Source organism: Triturus cristatus, chromosome 7 (assembly GCF_964204655.1).
Source record: "Triturus cristatus chromosome 7, aTriCri1.1, whole genome shotgun sequence".
In the NCBI taxonomy this organism is placed as follows: Eukaryota; Metazoa; Chordata; class Amphibia; order Caudata; family Salamandridae; genus Triturus; species Triturus cristatus.
Genome location: NC_140590.1, coordinates 1,138,952,456 through 1,138,966,984, shown reverse-complemented (window position 1 = coordinate 1,138,966,984; position 14,529 = coordinate 1,138,952,456). Strand labels below are relative to the sequence as shown.

Sequence of the window (14,529 nt, the reverse complement as noted above, 5' to 3'; positions counted from 1 at the left end):
CCTGAAGGACCCCGAAGGCAGAAAAAAACATTTAATTTATTTTACTTTTTTACATCGCGGGGGTGCGCGCACGGTGAAAAACAATAAAAAAATTTACATTTTTTTAAACGTGGTTTCTTGTAAAATAAATATATAAAAAAAATAAGAATAAATACATGACTTAGCATTTAAAAAACCGTACAAATTCACTGAAAAAACCATAGGTTTCACACATGTTATAGTTAGGAATTAGCATTTAAAAAACCTTGCAAATTCACTTAAAAAACCATAGGTTTCACACATGTTATATTTAGGTGGATATTTCACTCGAAAAAAAACAATGAAATTCCCCCGTTATAGTTAGTTCAGATAACTATAACTCGCGCGACCGCCACTCTATCACAAGGATGATGTCATAAGTGATGTCATGAGTGATGCCACTGACCATGTCATGAGTGATGTAAGATGTGACGTCATGAGCAGGATTGCGGGCGCGCGAGTTATAGTTATCTGAACTAACTATAACGCGGGAATTTCATTGGTTTTTTTCGAGTGAAATATCCACCTAAATATAACATGTGTGAAACCTATGGTTTTTTAAGTGAATATATATATATATATCTATATATATATATATATATATATATATATATATAACATACATACACACGCACATTCTGTCATCGTCAAAATCAGATACTGCTGTTTGTAGAAAACTTCCCATAAAGCACTCCCCCTATGTTCAGCGCAGTTGACTGAAATATAAATGTTTGCTTTATTTAAAAAAAAAAAAAAACTTTCACATTTAAAGACCTTCTTTTTTTTTTTTTTTTTTTTTTTTTTTTGAAAAACCTTTATTTAAAAAATCAGGACACAGCTATTCAGCCGACAGCCCGAAGGTTCGGCAGCATTGAGAGTTAGATACAGTGATGTGTCCCCAGTACAGTACAAAGAGTAGCGCAAAGGTCCAATTTTAGGTAAACACAAAAAACCCCACAACAAACCCCAGCAAGGCAAGAACATTGAAAGCCCATGGTGAAAGCCCCCAGGGGAGGCCGGACCCCACTCATCTACTAGTTACAAGACAGTGTACGGAGGAAGAAGGGGGAAAGCAGAGGCCCAAAGCAGTTCCTAAAACCAAACTGTGCTAGAAAGAAGGTCAGGGGGAAAGCTGTTCCTCGGGAGGTTCCAGATCCGGGGCAAGACATATTCCCCCCCTGTATTGGTTCCACCGCCCCCAGATGGCATGCCACTTCCGGGGGCGACCTCTGGAGCAATAGACCGTCTTCTCCCTAAACATGCTCCAGTCCATGTTCTCTTTCCACGCGGTCAGTGTAGGGGGTCCCGAGGAGCCCCACAATCGCGCGATATCCCTTTTAGCGACCATATTACCCAGAGTCACCCATTGGGTCTGCGCCTCATCGAGGTCAGTGGGCCCCCAAACGTTCAGGAGGCAACACCGCGCCTCCGGCTGCACAGCAATGCCCGTCACCTCCCCCATAACTGCATGGACTCTCCTCCAGAACTCCACAATGACACCACATTCCCAAATGATGTGCAGGAAAGTGCCCACCATACCACATCCCCTCCTGCACAGGCCGTCCTCCGAGAATCCCATGTGGACCAGCCTTGGCCCCGTCACATACACCCGGTGCAATATTTTAAGCTGCACCAGCCTCAGACGCGACGGGATCACAACCTCCTTAGGAGAAGAAACCGCTGACTGCCAGTCCTCATTATCCAACTCAAGGCCATCCCTAGTCCACTGTTCTCTCAGCCCCAAAAGCATGTCTGCCCGGACGTTAATCAATTTCTTATATATGAGCGAGATCGTGCTCTCGGGCATATGACCATCGAGGACCCGGTCCTCAAGGGGAGAGGACTCCGGCACCTTCTCACCCTCCACGAGGACTGATCGGAGGGCGTGGCGCAACTGGATATACCTGAAATACTCAGAGGGCCCCAGCTCATACTCAGTCTGCAACTCCTCGAAGGACTTCACCCTCCCCTCATGCAGCACATCTCCCACCTTGGATATACCTATCAGGTCCCACTTATCGAAACCCTTCGTATGCCAGAGCCTTCCCAATCTCTCCGATTCAAACAATGGGGTAGCGAGGGTGAGCCTATCCTTCCAGCCCAGCGAGTCAGTCGCCATCTTCCACACACGCACCGCCACACCTGTGGGCCCCGTGAGGGACGAGTCTAGGGACCGCGAATACAACGCCCTGTAGTAGTTGCCACCACGCAGCAACCACCTGTCCATGGCATACCCAGGGCTGAGGGCGGGGCCATAAAACCCATGGTTGATCGCGCTCAGCTGCGTGGCCCAATAGTACCGTCGGATGTCTGGGAGCGCAATGCCCCCATCGTACCACGGGAGCGTCAACTTTGCAATAGCTATTCGCGGCCGCCCATCCCACAGCAACATCCGTTGGAGGCCTTCGACCTCCCGAAAGTATTTGCCCGATACCCAGTCCAAAGTGTTCTGGAGGGCGTAGAGGAAGCGGGGAAGAGACATCATTTTGAACAGGGCCGCACGCCCAACAAGGGAGAGCGGCAACTTCCGCCAACCTTCAACATCTCGCCTCAAACGTGCCAGGGGGGGGAGCAGATTCTTCTCGTAGCGTACAGCAGGGTCCATGGATATAAAGATCCCCAAATACACGAAACCCTGCTGGGCGACCTGTATCAAACATGTTCTAGGGATCGGTGGGACCTCGCCACTAAGAACGTACAAGTACGATTTGCCCCAATTAATAACGAGCCCCGAGTTCCTACCGAACGATGCGAGTACGTCACAGACCACTATAAGTGACTTCGTAGGTGAGGCAAGATACAACAGGATATCATCGGCATAAAGCGAGATACGGTCCTCGTGATCAGGCGACCACCGAAGGCCCCGTATATCCGGGTGCCAACGCATCCACGCAGCCAACGGCTCAAGGGCGAGGGCGAACAACAGAGGCGACAGGGGGCAACCCTGCCGAGTACCCCTACCAAGCCGAAACGGAGTAGATGCCCGACCATTCACCACAACATTCGCTAGCGGCCCCTCGTACAGCAACCTAACCCAACTCACGAAACCGCGACCAAAACCAAACTTGGCCAGCACGGCCCATAAGTATGCCCACTCCACCGTGTCAAAGGCCATCGTGGCATCAAGAGACGCCACAATAGCCGGTTCACGCAGCGTGCCCGCCCTGGCGATGACGCCATGAAGACGCCTAAGGTTTAATGCTGTGTTTCGGTGCGGGATGAATCCGGATTGATCCGGGTGAACCAAGTCGCCAAGAACCCTAATCAGACGGGTCGCCAGGAGTTTAGCCAGAATTTTCGGCTCAGCGTTGAGGAGTGAAATGGGCCGATAGGAGGCGCACCTATCTCGGGGTTTACCCTCTTTATGTATGACCACGATCGACGACAGCCGCTGGTCCAACGGAAGGATCCCCCCCCCCGCGCCTCCAAAAACATGGCGCGCAGGTGAGGGGCGACCCTATCCGGGAACAGCTTGTACATATCAATCGGCAATCCGTTCGGTCCAGAGGCCTTACCCGAGTTCAACGCGCGAATAGCCCCCGCCACCTCGTCAACCGTTATGTCACCATCCAAATCGTCCCTATCTATGTCAGAGAGGCAGGGCAACTCGATATCACGGAGGAGATCCGACGAGTCCTCGGGCGGCCTGTCCGACACAGAGGAATAAACCCTACGAAAATACTCCGCGAAACACTTCACAATCCCCTCAGGTTCCGCAGTCACCTCTCCCCTCTCTCCCGTCAACTCTGGCACCACTCTATTGACCCGTTCTTTCCTGTCCAACCACGCCAGGAGTTTCCCTGCCTTATCTCCGACATCATACAGGCGGCCCTGTTGTTCCCTACTGAGGGTCTTAGCGGCGTTCGTCACCAGGTCCCTATACTCCGTCTGCTTCAAACAAAGCTCATGCAGTGAGGACTCTGTAACCCCCTCCTCCAAAGCCCCCTCAAGGGCCGCGATCTCCTCCTCTACCTGCCGTACCTCGCCATCCCTCCGATTCTTGGCAGCCACCACCAGGGAGAGGGCTTCCCCCCGAAGCACGGTCTTAAAAGCTTCCCACAGCGACACCGCCGAGTCCACAGTTCCCAGATTGTCCTCGAAGTAATTATCTACCTTCTTTACCAGGGTGCTGCGCATCTTGGGGTCTCGAAAATACCATGGGTTGATGGGGGCCACCCTCCCTCCTCCCTCCCGACCTAGATCCAGCCGGATCCACACTGGCGAATGGTCAGAGATACCGCGTGCCATGTGCCTCGCCTCGGATACCAACGAGGCATGTGCGGCCAGAGTGAGCAGGTAGTCAATCCTGGAGAGGCTACCATGCGCCCCGGAGTGGAACGTGTATTGACTCTGTGTGGGGTGCCGGAGTCTCCAGCAGTCTATCAGACCAAGCGTGTCTAGGAAATCTGGAAGCCATTTCTGAGCCCCCCCTGTGTCCCTGGGCGGGTATCTATCCAACAGTCCGGAGCCCACTGCGTTGAAATCCCCTCCCACTACCAGCATACCCCCCGGGAGAGTCAGCAAAGCCCTGCCCAGATCAGCAAATGTGGAGGCCTGCAGGGCCGGCGGGACATAAACCGAAACCAAAACCAGAGTCCTTCCTTCCCACCGCCCCGCCACCGCCACAAACCTCCCCCTATCGTCAACAATGGTGGAGTCCACCTCAAAAGGCAACGATGCTCTAACTAGGATGCCCACACCCCTGGACCCAGAAGAGAATCCCGAGTGTGCAATGAATTTATACCCCTTCCTATTCAGGGCATAGCACGTATTACCTATGAGATGCGTCTCCTGCAGCAGGGCAACATCTGGCATTGAGCGTTTCAAACATTGCAAAACAATCCCCCTCTTGATGCGATCCCCCAAACCATTAACATTCCAGCTTATAACACTTAAGCCTCTACCCCCATCCTCAAACGGAAAGAGGCCCACCCCACACCCGAGGAGCCACCATGGAGCAGCCCTGAGGATAATCATCATGCCTTGCAGAAATAAACCCCCCAACAACAAAGCCCAAATCCCCGAAACTCCCCCCACCCTGCACCCCTGCTGCAGCTTACAAAGCCCCCCCAACTTGCAGTGTGCCTGTCGCCCTAAAAAACCCAAAAGTCTACAAAAAGTACCCTAAGGGAGGAAAAGAGCACCCCTCGTCCTCCCGCAACCCTCCACAGTTACTGCATTCTGTTCAGTTTCTCAAGTATAGTCAAATCAAGTCAGGCCGTCTCTGAGATATCAGCCCTGTCCATCCCGGCCACTGTCTCCATGCTCGGCCGTGTCGTCCCCCGTCCGTCGCCGGGGCAAAGCGTCCAGCCATTCGTCGGCCATAACAGGAGAGTCAAAAAAGAATGTTCGATCTTCGTGCACCACCCGTAGTCTGGCAGGGAAAAGCATGGCATACTTCAGATCCAGTTCCCGAAGCCTCCGCTTCACCCCCAGGAAGCTCTGTCGCTGTCTCTGCACCTGCTGGGTGAAGTCCGGATAAAAATTCACCGACGCATTCTGGAAGGGAACTGGGCCCGTCACCCTCGATGCTTGCAGGATAGCGTCCCGATCTCGAAAATGAAAGAGCCGGGCGACAATCGGCCGCGGCGGGGCACCCGCCTTGGGCCGCCCGCCCGGCACCCTATGGGCCCTTTCCACCGCAAAAAACTTTCCAAGGCCCCTAGGCTTCAGATGATTAAGGACCAAATCCTCAACAAGCAGGTCCGCCGAAGCCTCATCCGAGGACTCCGGGACCCCGATGACGCGCACGTTGTTGCGCCTGGCCCGGCTCTCGAAGTCCTCCAGCCGGCAGGCGACGAGGTCACTCTCGGCCCTCAGCTTACGGACCTCGGTCTGCAGTTCCGCAACATCATCAGTGAGGCCCGTGGTCCTGAGGTCCAGGTTCTTAACGCGTTCGTTCGTCTTGCCCAGGTCCGAGCGGATCAGATTGACATCCACCAGGATGGCGTCCACCTTATGCGCCAGGGCCTTGAACTGTCTCCCCATCGAGGTCTGCATCCCGTCGAGCGCGCCCATGACATCCTGTAGGGAGAGCTCCGGTGTCACCGGCAAGTCCTCCTTCTGGGCATCCGGTGCCTGGCTCGATCCACTCGACGATACTTTCTGGAGAGCGTAGCGGTCCATGCTGTTGACTTGGGTATACGTTCCCCGCCTGGTAGACTTAGTCTTCAGCCGATCCCCTTCTGCTTTGCCCGACATAATGGACTCCAGGCAGTCCAGTGCAGTTAAGACTGGTCCCTCTCAGAGAGAGGAATAAGGAGTGAGCAGTTCTGCCTTATGCTGCCAGAGTAGCCCGCCGAGCGTACTTGGGGTAATAAAGCCACCCAGAGCTCTCCAGTGTCCGGGCAGACAAAGGGAACGAAATCGAAAGTGAAAGCGCGGGGACCTCCGTCCGACAGTTCACACCTCGCCTGGCCGTTGTTGATCAACTAGGAGCCGGGCATCCTGCCAACTCTAGCCCCTGTCATCCCCGGGAGATAGGCCGCAATCTTCCGCCAGGCGTAAGTCCGGTTCCCGATGGGCGATCCGACCGCGGGTAGCATCAATCGCCTCCCTGACAACTCAGCAACACGATGCCATGCATACCATCAGGATTAGAGACAGGATAGTCGACGGAGGGCACGAGGGTCTCGGGAGCTCAAAGCTCACGCGGCCATCTTGGTCAAGCGCTAGGCTCCTCCCCATTTAAAGACATTCTTGATTGAAGAATTATATACACAGGGTAAAAATCCATAAAGTAGGACCAAACTGAAAGACAGCTAAAAATGCTGTTTGATGTACAAGGCCTATTGTTGCATTGCACAGTACTTATCTGAAGAATGGATTTGCTGCAGCACCATATTGTCTTGCATTAACCGATTATGGAACTCACTGCAGCTTTGTTCAAAGTTGACCCTTGTGATCAACAAGGCTTTTAGAGTCTCCAGTTCAAAGCGGTTTCTTTCATCAGTCCACGTGTTATTCATAATGGAAAAAATTATTTCCACTGGAGCATTAGTTCCTGGCAGACATAATGCAAACTGGACCATCATGCCAATGTTCTTAAATGTCATATTATGAGTTTGGAAATGGGTGAATATTTCCACCCACCGATCCTCTGCAGTCTTCTTCTGGCCATTCCATGCGGCAAGTCTATCTGCTGTGTATTTTCGTACACAGGTGACTTCATCAAAAACTCCATGTCATCTATCTCAAGTGTACTTGATACAGATTGTACAAATAACAGAGACATTTCAACATTATCCCATACAGGAACAGCATCAAGAAGGATCCAGAAAAAAGAGTTCAAGTCAGAAAAAAATGCCCCCCACTCTTCCAAGTAATCAATACTGCAATTGTAGAAAGCACATACAGAGTGACATATTTTTGTTTCTGGTGAGAGTCCTTGTTCTTTGAGGGATTTAATAAGCTCCTTCACCCTAAGACCCATGAAGCAGGTATCTCTCCTTTCCTTCAATTTTTCTATTAATTGTGTTATTTGTCTTGCAACATCAATGGCATTTGCATGCTGCTTCTCCATCTCCTTTATTGTGTCACCTAAAAGAGCCAGTTGGTTGCGCAAAAACCAGAGCCAGATTTCAGCAAGAGGGTTTTCCAAAAACTTGACAATTGCTGTTGGGGAATTTGCTTGTTTTTTTGGCCTTCTCGATGCCTTCGGTGTCACGGAACAGTGTGCGATGCCTTCGGGCTTTAATGCATGTGAGACTTGTGTACGCCAGATGTCTGTCACAGCTTCGGTCCCCCCCGTTGGGACCTCAAGCCAGGCCCCGGAGAGTCAGTTGCCTCCCCCAGGTGAGGAGCAAAGGTCTCAGTCCAGGACTCGGGCAAGCTAGCTAGCAGTGCAGGCACCCTTGCTGCCCACCCGCACAGAGCAGGGACCAATTCAGGATCCAAGGGCAGCCAACCATACAGGCAAGCCCCCACATGGCACCCGTACTGGACAGCACCTTTAATCAGTGGGGAGGAAACCGGGGTGGCCCCAGGCACCTCCCGGATGGTGAATGGATCAAGTGGGTTGGGGGCCCATACCCCAAGATTGGGCCTCAGGCTGGGAACAGTTTTAGCACCCTGTCAACTGCAGGCAGTAGGGAAAGCCAGCGAGTGTTGCTTGTACTTAGGAGTCGTTGATAATCTATATCAACACACTCACAAAATTCTTTCAGTTGTTCAGTTCGGACAGTGTAAATATTTGTACAATTTTAACACAAAAGATTCGATGTCCATTGGCAGCCCATCAGCAGCGGTTTGCACTGCATTATGGACAATGTGTGCCGCACAACCTATCCCAAGTACTTTAGTTTGAGGAACAGCTTCCTTAAGCTTACAGAAAACCTTGTTCTTTCCGGCTCTAACCTTTCCCCCAAAGTTTGTATTAGTATTATCTGCACAATACCCAACTACTTTTTCAAGCAAATTGCACTTTTGAAGGGCATGGTACAGTTGTTCAAAGAGTATTGCAGATGTTTCACCAGCAACGGAGGTAAACTCTAAAAAAATTTCACCTTAACACCCTCAAAATACTTGAAATACCTAATCACAATTGGTATCAATTTAACTTCTTTCCTATTGGAAGCATCAATAGACACAGATCTACAAGCAATACTACTCAAGTCAGAATTAAGGTCCATCATTGCGAGAGGAGCCAGTACTTTTGTAATCAAGGCTTCAGTCTTGGTGCGAGCACAGCAAAACTTTTCATCATACAGTTTCCGAATCAATGCTGATGTACAGTCCATTGACCGAAAACTTTGGTTATGTTTAGCAAGATGATATGCTAATGTACCTTCAGCAGCAGCCCTACTGAGTTCAGCATGTCCGGGGGTTGCCTTACCCAAAAAAGTGGTAATGTTGCCGGTGCTGCTTGAAGATTCGGCCCAGAACTTGTGTTTTTTTTCGTCTGTATGTGCTCCTTTATATTAGCCTTTCCACCATGGCCAATGGAGAATGTAGATTTGCAGATCTTGCAGAGCACGGTGGCATTACTGTTCCCGACCTTGCTCAGAAAGGGGAAAGATCTTTGCATCTCCTCACTGACGGAACACTGTCGCTTAGGCATCTCTCCGGTAGGTAGGTAGCTAGCTATCCTTTCTGTGTTTTAATTTGGAGAAGAAAAAAAAGTCATGTAACTATGACGCCTACTGACAAAAACTGTAACCAAGTTTCATATAAAAAAAGTTACGTTTACGCACATAGCAAACACATTCTTCTTTTCAAAATATCAATAATGAAGCTCCAAGGACAAAATAGTGCCCATAAGTTAAAAACATTTCAGAAGGGAGCATTCATCAGCATTGTTGAAAAATACTTGCAGCAATGTCTTGAACGCTGAAGATCAAAATCAGATGAAAAATGTCCAAGAAGTCATTTTTACCATTTTACCAGTTGTGTGATCATCCTTGCCAATTGGAGATTCTGGTATCAAATACCACAGTGCAGTAAAGTGTTGCCAACTTAGAAGCTCAATTTATGATTGGAAAAAGCATTTTGGGATGTTACTATTGTTCAATTTGTTAATTAGTTGAGGTATCCGTGATTAATTTGACGGTTTAAGGGGAAGCAGTCAAATCAGACAATTGATTTCCACCTTATATACTGGTGTTACATGAGACAAATATTGAAGATCCGAGTACAAAAGGAAAGGGCATGTTGAAGCTTTCTTTTAGGCTGAGGAACGCCATCTAGCTTGAGCTTTTGGGTGTTTTGAGTAACCGAATTTTGAAAAAGCTTAACGTGATTCAATATTGTTTGGCATCATGAAGGCTTGAACTAGCTAAAGTTGGGTGGAAGGATTTCCTGAACAGGAGGCCCCAAATATGTCTTGCCCAGAGCTCCAAAGTCCATAAGATGGCACAGGGACATGTAACCAGACATGCCACACAATGGCACCGAGAACACATTGACGCAGTCCTGGGCTTTTCAGATAATTCATTGCTATCCGGTTTGCTCATCTGAGGAGTTCAATGGAAGCAAACCAAGATTACAACACCCAGAATGCACCAAGTTGTGCCAAGAAAGACCCTGACAGTGATTGATGTGACCACCGTACAGGCACAGACCTCCCAAACCACTCTATTTGCCTGTGTGCCAGTCTGCCTCTCCTGCCAATGCACCACTCCAAGCACAGCACTCACATGAAAGAGGTGCAGAACAGCATTACCAATGAGCAGTTGCATTACATGAGGACACATTCATTTTTTTGTTAGGCAAATAAAAATACAACTTGACTCAAGATACACAGCAATATGACCGTAAAATCTGTTTCTTTCAGACAAATTTGTATTTCAGAAACATCAATATTCTAGTTATGGCTACGCAAGAAATCATTCTCACTAAATTCAGTCTGCCTCAGAGAGTGACCAAAATAAGAACACAGATTTTTCTAGCTACATTGTTTTAACATTCTGTGTGGGAAACTGGCTATAGAAATTCAAACCCTTAAATAAGTCCCCATTATAATAAAGAACCCATTAAAAAAACTTCAAATTTATGCAGGAGTTTGCCATGGTCATGACCGGGCCTTATGTATAATAAGTTGTCCTCCTCACAGAGCTTGTGTCGGGAGGAGTGACAGGCTTAGTGAGGTTAGAAGAATACAAATGCATCAAACTGCACATGCTGGGAGTCCAGCGAATTAAAGATGAAGGGGAGGCAAATGGCCGACCTTCTCTACAGCTTGCAAAATCACGTTATCAGCGGTTGGATTTCTCTTCAGTGACCAACTGTTCTAAACTCATACACAAAAAGGAAGCTGTCCATGAGAGAATATGCGAATGAGGTCTGGAGAAAGATTGGTTTTGACATTTATTGCCAGTCCCTTAAGATTTTATTTGAAGACCTGATTTAGACTTTATTTCTAGTTCTATTGTTGTATATGAAATAAAGGGATGACACTGCATTCTGAAATGCACCTAGTTGACATTTGCCATCCTACTTCAAAAAGAAAAACGGACAATGGCTGAGCAGTGTATTAACAGGTTTGACTAGACAATTGTCGATTTTTTCCCCTCGGCAAACAAGCATATATTATTAATTCTTTTTTTATTATGGTTGTTCAGTTTTACATAATGTCTTCTTGGTTATATATAAGGTAACAAAAATGCTTATAGCACCTTTTTATTATATCTTTTCAACATGCTTCACAGCAGCCAAAATGCTCCACAACATAGCTTGCAGACATTGGCAAAGCCAATAGCTCTGGCTAAACACTTCTATGGTCCCAAAGGCGAGACCTATTGGCTATGCCAATGCTTGTTCTTTTTAATGTACCTTTCCAAGATGGCAGACGCTCATCTTGGAGTGGTAAAATTAAAAGCTTTAAAAAAGCGCACAAATGAGCATCATTTAGAAAGGCGCAGCCTACAACTGCCGAGCCCACTCTAAGTATTGGTATAGTACACAATTCAACAGCAGAAAGTTAAAAGTTGGCTGTATGCTAGACCCAAAAAATAGTAATCCACCATACCAATTATATGGATAGGTTACAGACTTAGGGGAGGTTTATTTTAGAGCTTTGAGGTTTCAAGAAACTACCCTTCAAATGTATAATTATGTGACAGAATTGTACAATGACGCCACACGTTAGATGCACTTCATTTGGACCTGAGAGCAAGATCTGGAGGTAATCTGTGGTGGTATTTGTTACCTCTGAGCATTACCTCCGGTTGGTAGAAAATAGAACGGGAAAATGTGAATAACCTGCGGTATCACCAGCGCTCTATGATGCGGTGTAATTGCGTGCCTGATGCCTTGGCTGTATTACCACCATTATTTAAATGCGGTAAAATATATAGTGTCTCCTAAAGGGTGGGTGCCTGACGTCTGCTGCCAAACAAAGGTCAAATACGAACAGCACAGGCACAAACAAAATACCTGAGAGACACCCATACTAACAATCGGAGATAGGCAAAACCTCCAACAAGAAACAAAGATATCAACTACTACAAACATAATACTCATAATGGACTGAAGCTCAGATTGAGTCAAACACAAGCTTCAAATAAAAGCAGAAAAACATGAAAAGCACAAGAAGTGTCAAATATATTAACTTAGACTTATGGATGGCTGCACACGTTTAAATATAACATCTGACAATCAAGCAGCATTACAGTATTCCGCAGTGTTGTTATACACGTCAAATAATCACAAGTGCCAAAAAGAGTCAGTCCCAACAAAAATATAAGAAAAAGTAGTTTAGGCAGAAGAGCCAGTGCTAAGAGTCCCACAGAAAATCCAAAGATCGTAAAACAAAAAATGAAATCCACCGAGTGTTGCAATTAAACAATGAGAGATGAACGAAGAAATCATAACCCAAAGTAACAAACCACACACCCATGTGAAAAAAGAAATAGTCAAAATGAGTTGAAAAAACTAGCAACTCTATAATGCAAGCAATTCTATTCTGTAAATACCTTATATTAAAAGTTGTATTTCAGCAAGTACACCCTTTCTTCTCACATATATCAATAGTTAAGGGTACAAAAAAAGCTGAGCAACATTACAAAGTACCAAAACTATTTGTTGCAGCGCCTAGAAACCACAAAAGCGCTATATAAAGAAGTTATTTTCCGTTATTTTTTGCTGTTTGCTTTGCTTCTGGCATCGAGGGTTTATACTTACATAGTGTACAAAAATATATGCGGTGTATCTGAATCAGAAATGCAACGATATTGTCAATGGGACTCACGTTTACGTGGAAACATATACGCACATTAGCATAGAAATAGTTTAGAACATATAGGATATAAAACTCTCAGGGTTAAAATACTTACGTTGTGGGCTTGCAGGCTGGGAGGGCAAGTATTCCTGGATGATGCAGCTCTGATGCGAGGCAGGGTCCCGACGGTGCTGGTAGGGCTGGGGAGGCGTCACAAAGCTGCTGCTGGATTCTGCTGTAGTTTGAGACTGTCCGACCCTCGCTCGCTTTAAGGCAGAGCAGGGACACACTGGAATCTTGCTGCAGGCTGTAAAATCAGGGTCATGCCGGTCACAGGTGGTTCTAACCAGCTGCATGATGACGTGGGTGGTGCTGTGTAGACAAAGAGAAGGGAAATCCCGAGAGAAAATGTCTCTCTTCAAAGGATTTCCCTTCCTGCTACAGCGCACACCTCAGTGACGTCATGCGGTGTGCAAACGGAGCATGCGCGCAACCGGAAAAGTGAAAAACCGGGACATTTCTTTGTTCAACCCGGACACTGTTCTAAAACGGGGACATTTGACTCCATTGGAGTAAAGTGTCGGGACACGGGGACATTTCACCAAAAACGAGGACCGTCCGGGGAAAACCGGGACGTCTGGTCACCCTAGACATGGAGTCTTGGATTGTTTCTCAAGTATGGAGAAGCAATAGCCTATTTTGGGACTGCTTTTGACTGTAAAATTAACATTGTGGCCTACAATGTCTATGAGGCACCTCAATTGATGAGCCCATTTGGGAAAGGGGTTCCATTTGGGCTAAATAATCGCATATAACGACTGCAGTGTCAGCAAGGCTTCCGGACTAATGAAAAATCTGAACGAACTTTGCAGTCTCCCCTATTGGCCAAGAACCAACCAATCAGGATAGGCATGTGGTGTTTTTAACCAATCAGATACTCAGTATTATTTGATTAGCACTGTACAGCATGGAAAAGGGCAATGATGCCGAAACTAAATAAATTACCTGATAACCCATGAGTGCTCTGCATTTCAGTAGTTATTGCGCAACAGGCAAGACCCTACCCTCACAACCCGGTAGCACCAGTCCTGAGTTCGGAGGTTGCAGGTGGGACTGTTTGAATGCATATATAAATATATTCAGATTAAACTATGTAGGTATTCTGTGTGTGTGTATATGTATATGTATATATATCTATATCTCCTATATTACATTCATAAATTCATCTGAATACACTATTAAATTAACTTTCATTATGAGGGACCTCAAGGCATCCATTGATAATGGCATCATATTTCACATTTTTAGCTCTTGTACCTCAATATTCATGGCCCTCCCACTGTTTGTCTGACCAAAAGTCACACAATTTTAGCCTACCTTATACAGTGACTTACTCTTCAAAGAAACTGCCTCATTTACACTTCAGTTATTCATGTTTCCGTTTTCCTGGGTTGGCTGTTGGAATGAGCAGAGGTCCTTATCATACTGTCCCCCAGAAAGAAATCTTTTTTTTAATGAAAATTACTAATCTCCTGTTACTCATTATATTTTTCATTGTGTTAAACACTTAACAAATTCAAGCAATTACATTAGACCCCTTAACAAAGACAAGAAATGACAATAGACCCCTTTGTTGGCAGTTTTCTAATAGGCTGCTGGGAAGTCATTTGGAATAGCTGTTGACAGATGCAAGTAACCCAAACACAAGTGCTTTCCATTTTGGGCACAAGAATGCTCCCTGTTATAGTACTCTCCCTGTTGTGCGTATTTTGGTAGTGTTACCCAAAACAAATCTACCCTGCTATGGAATATAAAGGGGTATATTACACTCACTACACTTTCTGAAGGATTAATTC

The 14,529-nt window shown here is 46.9% G+C and overlaps 1 protein-coding gene across 6 annotated transcripts in view; it reads left to right on the top strand.

Annotated features, from left to right (window-relative positions):
* The window catches only part of UIMC1 (ubiquitin interaction motif containing 1), a 458,461-nt gene that overhangs the window by 394,230 nt on the left and 49,702 nt on the right, over nt 1-14,529 (top strand). The gene's annotated exons all lie outside the window — the stretch shown is intronic.